We start from the raw sequence: 13676 nt of genomic DNA, 5'->3' as shown, positions 1-13676 counted from the left end.
ATCCCTATCCTGGCACCAGCCCACCAGGCCAGCGAGTACATTAACCGAAAGGACTACTTTTCCATGGTGCTGCAAGGACTGGTGGACCATAGGGGACGTTTTACCAACATCAACATCGGGTGGGCGGGCAAGGTTCATGACGCGCGTGTGTTCAGGAGCTCTGGTCTCTTTAGACTCCTCCAGGCAGGTACTTTCTTCCCGGACCACAAAATAACGGTTGGGGATGTGCAGATGCCTACAGTGATCCTCGGGGACCCAGCCTACCCGCTAATGCCCTGGCTCATGAAAACCCATACAGGCGCCCTGGACAGAGAGAAGGAACTCTTCAACTACCGGCTGAGCAAGTGCAGAATGGTGGTGGAGTGTGCTTTCGGACGTCTCAAGGGGAGATGGCGGACCTTACTGACTCGCTCGGACATCAGCGAAAAGAATATCCCCGTAGTTATTGCTGCTTGCTGTGTGCTGCACAATCTGTGTGAGAGCAAGGGCGAGGCCTTTTTGTCCGGATGGGATGTTGAGGCAAATCGCCTGGCTGCAGTTTACGCTCAGCCAGACACCCGTGCCGAGAGAATATCCCAGCGGGAAGCGCTGTGTATCCGGGAGGCTTTGAAAGCAAGTTTCCTCGGAGAGCAGGGTAACCTATGACTCTCCACTTGCTTTCAAGAGAAACTGACCCTGGGCCTGTGTCTGTTTGTGTCGATTTCGATCTGCGGCTACATGCCGCGTTCTCCAAGTTTCCCCCACTTTCAAAGCACATTTTAAAGCAAAGTAATTGTTACACTCATTATTAATAAATCTTTGTTTTACTTTGCATTTCTGTTCTGGTGTTGAAACATGGACGCATACTGTGCTGGGCACGGTGTGCACTGACGTACAGACCGCTTTCTCCATAGAGGACTGACATCCTCCTGCTCCTACATAGGTCTCTGGGGTGGGGGACGGCTGAAAGTGGTTCTGCATGAAGGGGAGGGTTTGCAGGAAGGGGCGAGTGGTGCCTTCTTTGCATAGGGGTTTGGATGACGGCAGTGGGCTGCGGGTTTGTGCGTAGGAAGGGGTGATGGGTGTGGGAGAAGGGTGAGTATCTGTCCGTGGATGAGGGCTCTTGTTGGGGCTCAGGGCAGCGGATAGGCTCGTTGATCCGTTGGAAGTGCATGGTAAGGGCAGCCTGCCTTTACATTAATGGCGTGGCAGGCGCTAGGACCCGGGACAAGCATACACATTACGGAATAACCAGGGGCAGTATACACAACACAGAATGACCCTGGTGCCTACTGACTGCAGTGTGTGTGTGCCCCGCAGTTGATCCTTTCCCCAAGTCTGTACCCTGGTACTGTAGGCTATACCATGCAAGTATGAAACCCCTGTCCACCCCATACACCGAAAAATCCTCTCACAGGAAAGACATGACCGAAACAGTGATTAACAGCAAACATCTTTTATTAATCTAATAAACAGTGGGGGGATGAACCTTGGATTTGGGACTGGCTGAGCCTATAAGGGAAGCACTTCTACAAATTTCTAACGTGAGAAGTGCGGGGTACACGGTCGCTCTGCTCTGGTTCAGTGACAGTTCTCACGGCCCCTACCGCCCCTCCGTCTTGTACTTTTGGGTGAGGGGGGGCCAGGACTTCTTGGCGGGGGAGGGCTATTGCAGAGACACTGCAGGGGGGCCCTGTCCTTCAGCCTGCGGTCCTGCAGGACATCAACAAGGCGACGAAGCGTGTCCGTTTGTTCCTTCATGAGACCAAGCAGCGTTTGGGTGGTCTGCTGGTCTTCCTGCCGCCACCTATCCTCACGTTCCATGAGTGTGCGATGCTGCTCACATAGGGTCTCCCTCCAGTGTTTCTGCTCTGCAGCCTCTGCTCGGGAGCAGGCCATCAGTTCAGTGAACATCTCGTCCCTAGTCTTCTTCTTTCGCCGTCTAATCATTGCCAGTCTCTGCGAGGGGGATGCCGGGGCAGTCCGGGAAAGAGCCGAAGCTGTGTGATGGGGAAAGTTAGTGATTTCCTTGAACAGATACATTTTTGCGAACAGTGAACACCGTCTAGTCAATTTCTATGAACAAGACCGTACCGGGCAACAAGTCTCACGTGGTCTCAAGAGAAGCACGACATTTTGGGCTACGCTCTGATTGGCTGCGGCATTGCACAGGAGAGCGGAGAAGTCGGGAGAGATAGCTGAATCCATCTAGCAGACAGTCCTGGTAAGCCTTACAGTACATTATGCTTATCAGTTAACGGATAGCTGTGCCCTCCTGCTAAAGGCAATCTGGAAATCAGATACTATGACCCTTTTCCAGCCACTCCCGACACTGCAGGGGAAAGATCAATGTATGGTTTTCCTCTGTGGCCTACAGCACGTGTCTGCTAAGCGAGGGGCTTTGTTATGCAAAGTATAAGTAAACCATTAAGAACAGTAACTATTCGCTAATTGCCCTAATTAGATGCAGCACTTCATGAACGAGATTACCCTGAGGCGGGTCTCTCAAGTACAGAAAGACAGGATGTTAAGGGAAGCACTTCACCGACCGGGACCCTACGCGGCCATGCTGGTTGAGGCAATGGTTCCCCTGTATCTACGGATGTCGTGGCGTGGAAGAGTGTGCTTCACCGGAGGACCAAATAAGGCACCTCTTCCTAGAAACCTCCTGCGGAGGGTATTTGAGGAACTTTTTAATGAATTTGTGGAATTGTCCATGGAGGACTATTGTTCCATCCCAATCTGTGTGGACCTACTGTTCGTATAGTTTCCCGTTAAAAACTTTTAGATATAGTATTTAGATATAGAATTTCTATTTTTTGTATACATGTTTTCGTACAAATAAATGTTTTCTTGTTTATACGACTTACCGCCTGATCCTTCCCCTGACTCTGAGTCCGGGTTCACGGCCGGGGAGGGTTGGTAGGGGATCTCTGTGAGGGTGAGGAAGAGATCCTGGCTGTCAGGGAAAGCGGCATTGTGTTCGCTGTCGCCTGCGCCTTCCTCCACGGACCCTTCGTCATCTTCACCATCGGCGAACATCGAGGAGGAACTGTCCTGGTTCACTATGCCATCCACTGAGTCCACGGTCACTGGTGGGACAGTGGTGGCAGACCCACCGAGAATGGCATGCAGTGCCTCGTAGAAGCGGCATGTCTGGGGCTGTGCTCCGGAGCGTCCGTTTGCCGCTCTGACTTTTTGATAGCCTTGCCTCAGGTCCTTGACTTTCACGCGGCACTGCATTGCATCCCGGCTGTATCCTTTCTGTGTCATGGCTTGGGAGACCTTCTCGAAGGTCTTTGCATTACGCTTGTTGGAGCGCAGCTCCGACAGCACAGACTCCTCGCCCCACACAGCGATCAGATCCTGGACTTCCCGGTCTGTCCATGCTGGGGATCTCTTTCTATTCTTCAATTGGGCTGACTCCTCTGCTGGAGAGCTCTGCATCGTTGCAGGTGCCGCGGAGCTCGCCCCGATGTCAAAGCAAGAAATGAGATTCTAACTGTCCAGACAGGAAAAGGAATTCAAATTTTCCCGGGTCATTTCCTGTGTGGCTGCTCAGAAAATCCAAGCTCGGACTGCTGTCCAGAGCGTCAACAGAGTGGTGCAGTGTGGGATAGCTCCCGGAGCTACTAAGTTCGATTTGCATCCACACCTAGCCTAATTCGAGCTAGCAAGTGCGAATTTAGCGTTACTCCACCTGTCGGGGTGGAGTACCAAATTCGAACTAAGGAGCCCCCTAGTTCGAATTAAATGGCTTCCTGGTGTGGACGGTTGAGCGATTAGTTCGAATTAACGCTGCTAAATTCGATTTAAGGTCCTAGTGTAGACCAGGCCTTAGAGGAGAGGAAAGTGATCAGGAACAGTCAGCATGGATTCACCAAGCAGTGACGGCTCACAAGTACTCCTGTTCTTTTTGCGGATACAGACTAACACGGCTGCTACTCTGAAATCTAATTTTTTGACGCCCCAAGCAAAGGAGAACAGCGCCGCCCCGCCCCGCCGTCCACCTCCCCCCCCAGCACAGCGCCGCTGAAACCCCCCCCCGCCCTCCGAGTGCCGCCCCAAGCCCCCACCCGCCCTCCGAGCGCCGCACTGCCCGAAGCCCCGGCCCCTCCGAGCGCCGCACAAGCCCCGCCCCGGCCGCCACCCCGAGCGCCGCGCCGCCGAAACAAAAAAAAAACCTCCAGAGCTGCCCTGATGAAACAAAAAAACAAACAACAAAACCCGAGCGCCGCCCCGCCCCAAGGTGCTGCCCCAAGCACGTGCTTTGCTGGCTGGTGCCTGGAGCCAGCCCTGTCACCAAGGGCAAATCATGCCTGACTAACATAATTGCCTTCTATGAGGAGATAACTGGTTCTGTGGATGAGGGGAAAGCAGTAGATGTGTTATTCCTTGACTTTAGCAAAGCTTTTGATACGGTTTCCCACAGTATTCTTACCAGCAAGATAAAGTCGTATGGGCTGGATGAATGGACTAAATGACACTAAAATTGGAGGAGTGGTAGATATACTGGAGGGTAGGGACAGGATACAGAAGGACCTAGACAAATTAGAAGATTGGGCCAAAAGAAACCTGATGAGGTTCAACAAGGACAAGAGCAGAGTCCTGCACTTAGGATGGAAGAATCCCATTCACTGTTACAGACTAGGGACGAAATGGCTAGGAAGCAGTTCTGCAGAAAAGGACCTAGGGGTTATGGTGGACGAGAAGCTGGATATGAGTCGACAGTGTGCCCTTGTTGCCAAGAAGGTTAATGGCATTTTGGGCTGTATAAGTAGGGGCATTGCCAGCAGATCGAGGGACGTGATCATTCCCCTCTATTGGACATTTTGGTGAGGCCTCATCTGGAGTACTGTGTCCAGTTTTGGGCCCCGCACTACAAGAAGGATGTGGAAAAATTGAAAAGAGTCCAGCGGAGGGCAACAAAAATGATTAGGGGGTTGGCGCACATGACTCATGAGGCAAGGCTGAGGGAACTGGGATTGTTTAGTCTGCAGAAGAAAAGAATGAGGAGGGGATTTGATAGCTGCTTTCAACTACCTGAAGGGGGATTCCAGAGAGGATGGATCTAGACTGTTGTCGGTGGTATCTGATGACAGAACAAGGAGCAATGGTCTCAAGTTGCTATGGGGGAGGTTTAGATTGGATATTAGGAAAAACTTTTTCACTAGGAGGGTAGTAAAGCACTGGAATGAGTTACCTAGGGAGGTGGTGGAATCTCCTTCCTTAGAGATTTTTAAGGTCAGGCTTGACAAAGCCCTGCCTGGGATGATTTAGTTGGGGATTGGTCCTGCTTTGAGGAGGGGGTTGGACTAGATACCTCCTGAGGTCCCTTCCAACCCTGATATTCTATGATTCTATGTAACAAATATTTAATAATGGGCTCTTCAGTTGAGCAGAGAAAGTTATATCATGATCCAATGGATGGAAGATGAAGCTAGACAAATTCAGACTGGAAATAAGGTGTAAAATTTGGACCAAGGGTAATTAGCCATTGGAATAATTACCAAGGGTCATGCTGGATTCTCCATCACTGACAATTTGTAAACCAAGACAGGATATTTTTCTAAAAGTTCTGCTCTAGATGTTATTTGGAGGCAAGTCTCTGGTCTGGGTTACAGAGGAGGCCAGACTAGATGATCCTAATGATCCCTTGTGGCTTTGGAATCTATGAATTTGTGGTAGGGAAATGGGAATTTTCATTTGTCCCTGATGCTCCCCAGAGTCCTGGATGAAGGGACCCCCAGGCTATCATAGCTACAGAGTTCTCTTCCTCTCGAGCTGCTTTGGCCATGTCCCTTCTCTCTGTATACCCATTCACTGGCTTTTCCCATTGTCCATCCTGTCTGGTCTCTGTATAATGCAGCCTGAGCCTAAGTCTCTCCTCTCCCTTCCACCTGTCTACTTCAGCCTGCTTCATGCCTTCTGTGCTTCCCAAGTTGCCTGACCCTCTCTTGATGCCAGACAATCTCCTCTCCCTCTTCATTAAAAACACATGGAGCTTATCAGCAAATTCCTCGCTGCCTCATCTGAACTGTGCTGATCTGGGCTCCATGGGGCAAGGGCTATCTGGTGTTGGAAAAAGCAGGATGATAAACTCCTTTTCAATCAATTAGGGACTAAAGAGGGTGTTAAATAGAATGCCCAGATAAGTTGCAAGAAATGACTGGCCTGCCAAGGCACCAGGACGGCCACCTACACACCGCGGTACCTTCACCTCCATGACACCAGGGCTCCGAGGTTAGAGAAGCTCCTCTACAAACCTCACCAGTATGGTGCTCACCATCTTGGAAATGCCAGGCCCTGGTAGCAAGTCAGTCTTCTGGATACCATAGCCCTCCAGCACCCTCCAGATTTCTGTCCTTGGAGAATCTGTTTGTACTGAGGAACAGGAGTCTCCCCTGCGATAGTTCTTTAACAGGGTCTCTTCCCCAGGGCCACTCTGACAGATTGAATCCCAGTTGGATCTCCAGCCTTGGTACTGGCAACTATGTCTGAGGCTTCCCCTTCAGCCCACAGGATGATTCTTCTTCAGATTCTGATACCTGACCACCACACCCAGTTGTCACAGACTCACAGGTTGTGCCCACTCTTGGCCTCGTACGGTCCCTGGGGGGAACTCCTGTCAGTGCGACAGCGCTTCTCGGGGGTCCACTCTCTCTTGGGGATTAAGCCCCTCTGCCTCCTGGAACTGCACCTCTCTGAGCCTTATATAATATAATTGGTATATCTCCTAGAACTGGAAGGGACCTTGAAAGGTCATTGAGTCCAGCCCCCTGCCTTCACTAGCAGGACCAAGTACTGATTTTTGCCCCAGATCCCTAAGTGGCCCCCTCAAGGACTGAACTCACCACCTGGGGTTTAGCAGGCCAATGCTCAAACCACTGAGCTATCCCTCCTTCCTCCCACAGCCTTAGCATGTCTGTCTCTTGCCGTAGGCCCCCTAAGGAAGTCCACTTGCTCTGGACCCCTGGGCCTCCACTCCCAGAGGGAATAATGCAACCCTCGTCTCTAGACCAGAGCGATTCTCAGTCAGTATAAAACAAGAGGATTTATTTGTTGCAATGAATAAAGCCAAGTCCGTCAGTCTGTTCCAGTGGAGCGCCCCAAGCGGGGGTTTTCCACGTCCTTTTATTATAATGGTTACATAAATCATTCTATTATGCGCATGTGCTAACATAATCCAACTTCTCGCCCCCTCTCCTGATTGGTGCCTTATGCACTGTGTGTTCCAGTGGTAAACACCTGGTCAGCGCTTAATCTGTGTGTCTCCTGATCGAGTGTGGGGGGGTGGGAACCACTTCGGCCGCTCTAAATCCGGGGGCGGTTTTCCAAACCCCTTAGTGCTTGAGAAGTGTAAAGTTCCTACATTTATTGAGTGTCTGAACACAGCATAAGAAACTCTCAGGGTCCTCAGGCCTGACCTCCCTCAGCAGAGCACATCTAAGTCTCCCCTGCATCCAGGTGGGCTCTGCCTGCTCTCTCTCTCCAGTCCAGAGACCCTGCGCTTTCCAGCTGGGCATCCCAACCCCAACAGCTCCTCCCTGTCCTTTGTCTTCCGTCCCAGGTAAACAGGTCTCTGGGGCCCACTCATGTCTGCCCTTGTTCCCTCTGGCTGGAACTGGTTGGTGAGGTCACCAGGGTCCTCTCTTCTCAGCCCTTTGTCCTCCCACTGGCCAGAACCAGCTGAGGGCCAAGCTGGGGTGGGCCTCTTAGTCACCAGTTGTTAGGATTCCCCATCTACAGGCCATTGTCCAGAGGTCCCAGCCGCTAAGCGAGGTCACATAGAATCATAGAATATCAGGGTTGGCAGGGACCTCAGGAGGTCATCTAGTCCAACCCCCTGCTCAAAGCAGGACCAATTCCCAACTAAATCATCCTAGCCAGGGCTTTGTCAAGCCTGACCTTAAAAACCTCTAAGAAAGGAGATTCCGCCACCTCCTGATCACTTTTCTCTCCTCTAAGTGCTTCAGAATTGATTCCTTGAGGACCTGCTCCATGATTCTTCCAGGGACTGAGGTGAGGCTGAGTGGCCTGTAGTTCACTGGATCCCCCTTCTTCCCTTTTTTAAAGATGGACACTACATTAGCCTTTTTCCAGTCATCCGGGACCTCCCCCGTTCGCCATGAGTTTTCAAAGATAATGGCCAAATGATGTGATTGCAGACCCGCCAACTCCTTTAGCACCCTCGGATGCAGCACATCTGGCCCCATGAACTTTTGCTCGTCCAGTTTTTCTAAATAGTCCCGAACCACTTCTTTCTCCACAGAGGGCTGGTCACCTTCTCTCCATACTGTGCTGCCCAGTGCAGTAGTCTGGGAGCTGACCTCGTTCATGAAGACAGAGGCAAAAAAATCATTGAGTACATTAGCTTTTTTCACATCCTCTGTCACTAGGTTGCCTCCCTCATTCAGTAAGGGGCCCACACTTTCCTTGACTTTCTTCTTGTTGCTAACATACCTGAAGAAACCCTTCTTGTTACTCTTAACATCGCTCGCTAGCTGCAACTCAAGTGTGATTTGGCCTTCCTGATTTCACTCCTGCATGCCTGAGAAATATTTTTATACTCCTCCCTGATCATTTCTCCAATCTTCCACTTCTTGTAAGCTTCTTTTTTTGTTTTTAAGATCAGCAAGGATTTCACTGTTAAGCCAAGCTGGTCTCCTGCCATATTTACTATTCTTTCTACACATCAGGATGGGTTGTTCCTGCAACCTCAAAAATGATTCTTTAAAATACCGCCAACTCTCCCAGGTAGATTCTTAAAGCCTTTATCAAGTCACCCCTTAACCTTCTCTTTCTTACAATAATATATTGAGTTCCTTCAGCCTCTTACAAAAATGCATGATTTCTAATCCTGAAATCCAGTGGTTCCCAAACTGTGGGTCACAACCCCAAATGGGGTCATACCATCAGCAAATAGGGTCATAGCAATCTCTACTGTGCAAAACATGTGTGTGAGGTCACGCTGTATGGAAGACGACATTTTACTCTACAAAATGGCATCCTCCATGCTGTCTGGGGTCCTGGGGAGAAATATATACTCGTTCATAAGCCGAATTTTTTTAGTAAAAAAGGGAAGCACCAGAGATGGGGGTTGGCTTATGAACGGGTATAGAGAGGGAGAGGTGGGACACAGCCCCTCCCCTCAATGGAGAGAGCAAGGAGAGGCAGCACAGCCGGCAGAGCCAGAAGGGAAGAGACGGGGCCAGAGTCTCTCCGCTTCTGGCCACGCTGCTCTCCCCCGAGAATTCTGAAGCAGCTGCAGCTTCAGGGCTGGCAGTCTGCAGCCGTGCCTCTTGGCCCCACCCCCCAGAGAAGGCTGCACCTGGCCCACCAGAGCAGGTTGCAGCCAGGCCACAGACATCCTCCCCAGATAAGGTGGGAAGGGATGGGATGGGGAGAGTGTGGGGATCCCAGGCTAGGGGTGGGGTTATGTTGGGGTGGTCACTGGGGTTACTCCCAGTGATGAGCTGCCAAATTTTTAACAACCGGTTCCCTCCTCCCTCCAAAATTTTAACAACGGGTTCCCTCCTCCCCCCCCCTCCCGGGGGGGGTCGTGCCCCATCCAACCCCTCATGTTTCTTGACACACACATTCCGAGGCCCCTGACCCATCCCCCCCTTCCCTGTCCCCTGACTGCCCCTTGCCGCCACCCAACCCCTCCTCTCATTCTCAATGGCCCCCCAGAACCCCTACCCCATACAACTACCCCTTCTCTCTGTCCCTGAGTGCTCCCACCACCTCATCCAACCCTGCTCTTTCCTGACTGCTCCCCGGGACCCTTGCCCCCATTCAATCCCCTGTTCCCTGGCCTCTGACTGCCCTGACCCTATCCACCCCCACAACCCACCCCTCCCTGCCCCCTTACCACACTGCCTGGGGACCGGGTCCACTCTGCCAGGACCACGACCAGCGCCGCGGGGCCCAACTCCCCGAGTCCGGCTGGACCAGAGCAGGCACCGCTCGGCGGCAGCCGCTCGGCCCGACTCCCCGGGCCGGCACCGGGGCCCAGCCGCTCGGCGGCAGCCGCTCGGCCTGACTCCCCGAGCCGGCACCGGGGCCCAGCCGCTCGGCCCGACTCCCCGGGCCCAGCCGCTCGGCGGCAGCCGCTCGGCCCAACTCCCCGGGCCGGCACCGGGGCCCAGCCGCTCGGCGGCAGCCGCGGGGCCCGACTCCCCGGGCCGGCGCTGGGCTGGAGGGAGCCGCGGTCTGGGACCGGGAGCTGCTGAGCCAGCCGCACCTCCCCTCCCCCTCCGCGCCCCAGCTTACCTGCCTCCATGCTGCTTGTTCAGGCTTCCTGCGAACATCTGATTCGCGGGAAGCAGGGGAGGGGGAGGAGAAGGGGGCGGAGCACGAGAGGAGCGGGAAGTGAGTTTGGGCCGGAACTTTTGTTAAATTTAGCAGCCCTTAACAACCGGTTCTAAAATGGCTGCTAAATTTAACAACGGGTTCGCGCGAACCCATGCGAACCGGCTGCAGCTCACCCCTGGTTACTCCCCTGACTCCGAGATTCTCCCCCCAAAAAAACTTCCCCACCAGTTGCTGTCCCAGCCTGTCAGGGTAAGCAGCTGGCGCACCAGGACACTTAGTTTACTTAGGTTTATCTCCGTGCCTGCGGACACTTGAGGTAAACAAATCATCTCGGCCCACCAGCGGCTTATCCTGATGGCCCAGGAGCCAAAGTTTGTTGACCCCTGAATTATAGGGTTGGCTTATGAATGGGTCACAAAAATTTTCCATTTTTACTTATCCATCTTGGGGGTGGGGGGGGTCAGCTTATAAACGAACTGGCTTATGATTGAGTATATACAGTAATTAAAATGGGGTTATGCCGGTAAAAAGTTTGGGAATCCCTGCTTTAATCATTCTTGTGGCTCTTCCCTGAACACACTCCAATTTATCAACAGCCTTTTTGAATTGTAGACAACAGAACTGGACACAGTATTGCACCAGTGTTTGCACCAGTGCAAAACAGAGGTAAAATCTCTCTGCTCCTACTTGAGTTTTCAGTGTTTATATGTACATTCAAGGATATTAGCTCTTCTGGTCACAGAATCACAGTGGGAGCTCATGTTCAGATGGTTATCCACCATGACCCCCAAATCTTTTTCAGAATCAATGCTTCCCAGGACAGAGTCTCCCATCCTGTAAGTATGGCCTACATTCTTTGTTCCTAGATGTATCAAAAATATCAAAAACGCTAGCAGAATGTTAAAGAGCTCTCAAAAAACTGAGTGACTGGGCAACAAAGTAGCAATGAAATTCAACGTTGAGGAGTGCAAAGTAATGCACACTGGAAAACATAATCCTAACTATATATATATATAAGATAATGGAGTCTAATTTAGTTGTTACCACTTAAGAAAGATCTTGGAGTCCTTGTGGGTAGTTCTCTGAAAACATCCGCTGAATGCGCAGCGACAGTCAAAAAAGTGAACAGAATGTTAGGAACCATTAGGAAAGGGATAGATAAGAAGACAGAAAACATCATAATGCCACTATGTAAATCCATGTTACGCCCACATCTTGAATACTGCATGCAGTTCTGGTCAATCCATCTCAAAAAAGATATATTTGAATTGGAAAAGGTACATAGAAGGGCAATGAAAATAATTAGGGGAACAGAACAGCTTCCATATAAGGAGAGATTAAATAGATTGGGACTGCTTATCTTAGAAAAGAGAAAAAGAAGAGCTATGATAAAGGTCTATACAATTATGAATGACACAGAGAAAGTAAATAGGAAAGCCTTATTTATCTCTTCAGACAAAACAAGCCGCAGGGGTCACCCAATGAAAGTAATAGGCAGCAGGTTTTAAACTAAAATAAGGAATTACTTCTTCAGACGCAGAACTTGTTGCCACGGGATGTTGTGAAGGCCAAAAGTATAACTGGATTCTAAAAAACCATTAGGTAAATTCATGGAGGATGGGTCCAATCAAAAGCTATAGCCAAGATAGTCAGGGACGCAGGCTCTGGGTGTCCCTAAATCTCTGACTGCCAGAAGCTGGAACTGGCCGACAGGGGATGGATCACTTGACAATTGCCCTGTTCCGCTCACTCCTTCTGAACTATCTGGCAGTGACAATTCTCAGAGACAGGATACAAGGCTAGACCCAGAGTGGCCATTCTTATGTTCTCATTTATTTACATTTCACTGTTCTAAAAACATACATTCTTTGCTTGCAGCCAGCTTACCAAGGAACCAAGATCACTCTGAATCAGTGACTTGTCCTCATTTACCCCAGGTTTTGTATCATATGCAAATTTTATCAGTGATCATTGTGTTTTCTTCCAGGTCACTGATTTAAATGTTAAACTTCAAAGGGCGAAGAATTGATCCCTGTGAGACCCCACTGGAAATACACCAGCTTGATGAGAATTCCCTATTTATAATTAAATTGAGACCTATGAATTAGCCAATATTTAATCAACTGAATGTGTGCCATCTTAATTTTATATTGATCTAGTTTTTTTTAATCAAACTGCCATGCAGCACAAAATCAAATTGCTTACAGAAGTGTAAGTGTATTACAGCAATGCTATTACCTTTATCAAACAAGCTTGTGATCTTGTAAATATATATCTATATCTCACATTAGTTTGACAGAATCTATTTTTCTTAAATCCATGTTGATTAGCATTAATCATATTTAAGGCTACATTTTAGTCACGGGTATTTTTAGTAAAAGTCATGGACAGGTCACAGGCAGTAAACAAAAATTCATGGCCCATTACCTGTCCATGACTTGCACTATATATCCCTGACTAAATCTTGGGGTGGCGGGGGGACAGCCTGGAGGCACCGTGGGTGCTGGGGGAAGGCAGGGGGCAGTGCATGGCCAGGGACCCCTCCCCCCACCCCCCGCTGGTGCTAGGGGAGAGGGGTGCAGTGGCCCAAGACTGCCCCAGCAGCAGACAGTGTGACTGGCCCAGGGGGCTGCCTGAGTTGCTCAGGTGGCCCACAGGCAAGACGCACCGGCCACTGCAGAACTCTCAGAAGTCATGGAATCTGTGACTTCTGTGACAAACTCGCAGCCTTAATCATATTATCCTCTTACTTCTTTATTAACTGAGCCCTCTATCAGCCACTCCATTATCTTGTCTGGGATCAACATCAGACTGACAGGCCTATAATTACCCGGGTCATCCTGTTTTCCCCTTCTTAAAAATTGCCACATTAGCTGTCTCCCAGTTTCCTGGAACTTCCCGAGTGCTCCAAGACTTAATGAAAATCAACATTAATGGTCCAGCGAGCTTCTCATCCAGCTCTTTTAACTTGTATCCAAGAGTTTTATCTGGACCAGGTGATTTAAAAATATCTGACTTTAATAGCTTCTGCCTTAACATCTTCCAGAGATACAACTGGAATGGAAAGAGTGTTATAACCATATGATGAGATTGTATCGTCTGTTTTTCCTCAAATACAGAACAGAAATAGTTACTGAATAGTTTGGCCTTTACTGAATTACCATTGTCAGGATTATTTTTGTTCCTAATATATTTTAAGAACTCCTTATTGCCCTTAAATCTGCTGGCCATATAGATTTCTCCTTGTGACATTGTACTTGCCTAATCAGTTGTCTACAATTCCTAACTTCTTATTTACATTCATTGCTATCAATTTCCCCTTTCTTCCATGTGTTATATACTGTATTTTTGTAGGTGTCTTCCCTCTAAACCAGGCAAGT

General features: G+C 50.0%; 1 protein-coding gene across 5 annotated transcripts in view; it reads right to left on the bottom strand.

Annotated features, from left to right (window-relative positions):
- The window catches only part of SEMA4F (ssemaphorin 4F), a 292420-nt gene that overhangs the window by 114592 nt on the left and 164152 nt on the right, over positions 1 to 13676 (bottom strand). The window lies entirely within an intron of this gene.

This window comes from Mauremys reevesii, linkage group 5 (assembly GCF_016161935.1).
Source record: "Mauremys reevesii isolate NIE-2019 linkage group 5, ASM1616193v1, whole genome shotgun sequence".
NCBI lineage: Eukaryota > Metazoa > Chordata > Testudines > Geoemydidae > Mauremys > Mauremys reevesii.
This window is presented reverse-complemented; position numbering and strand designations above follow the sequence as displayed.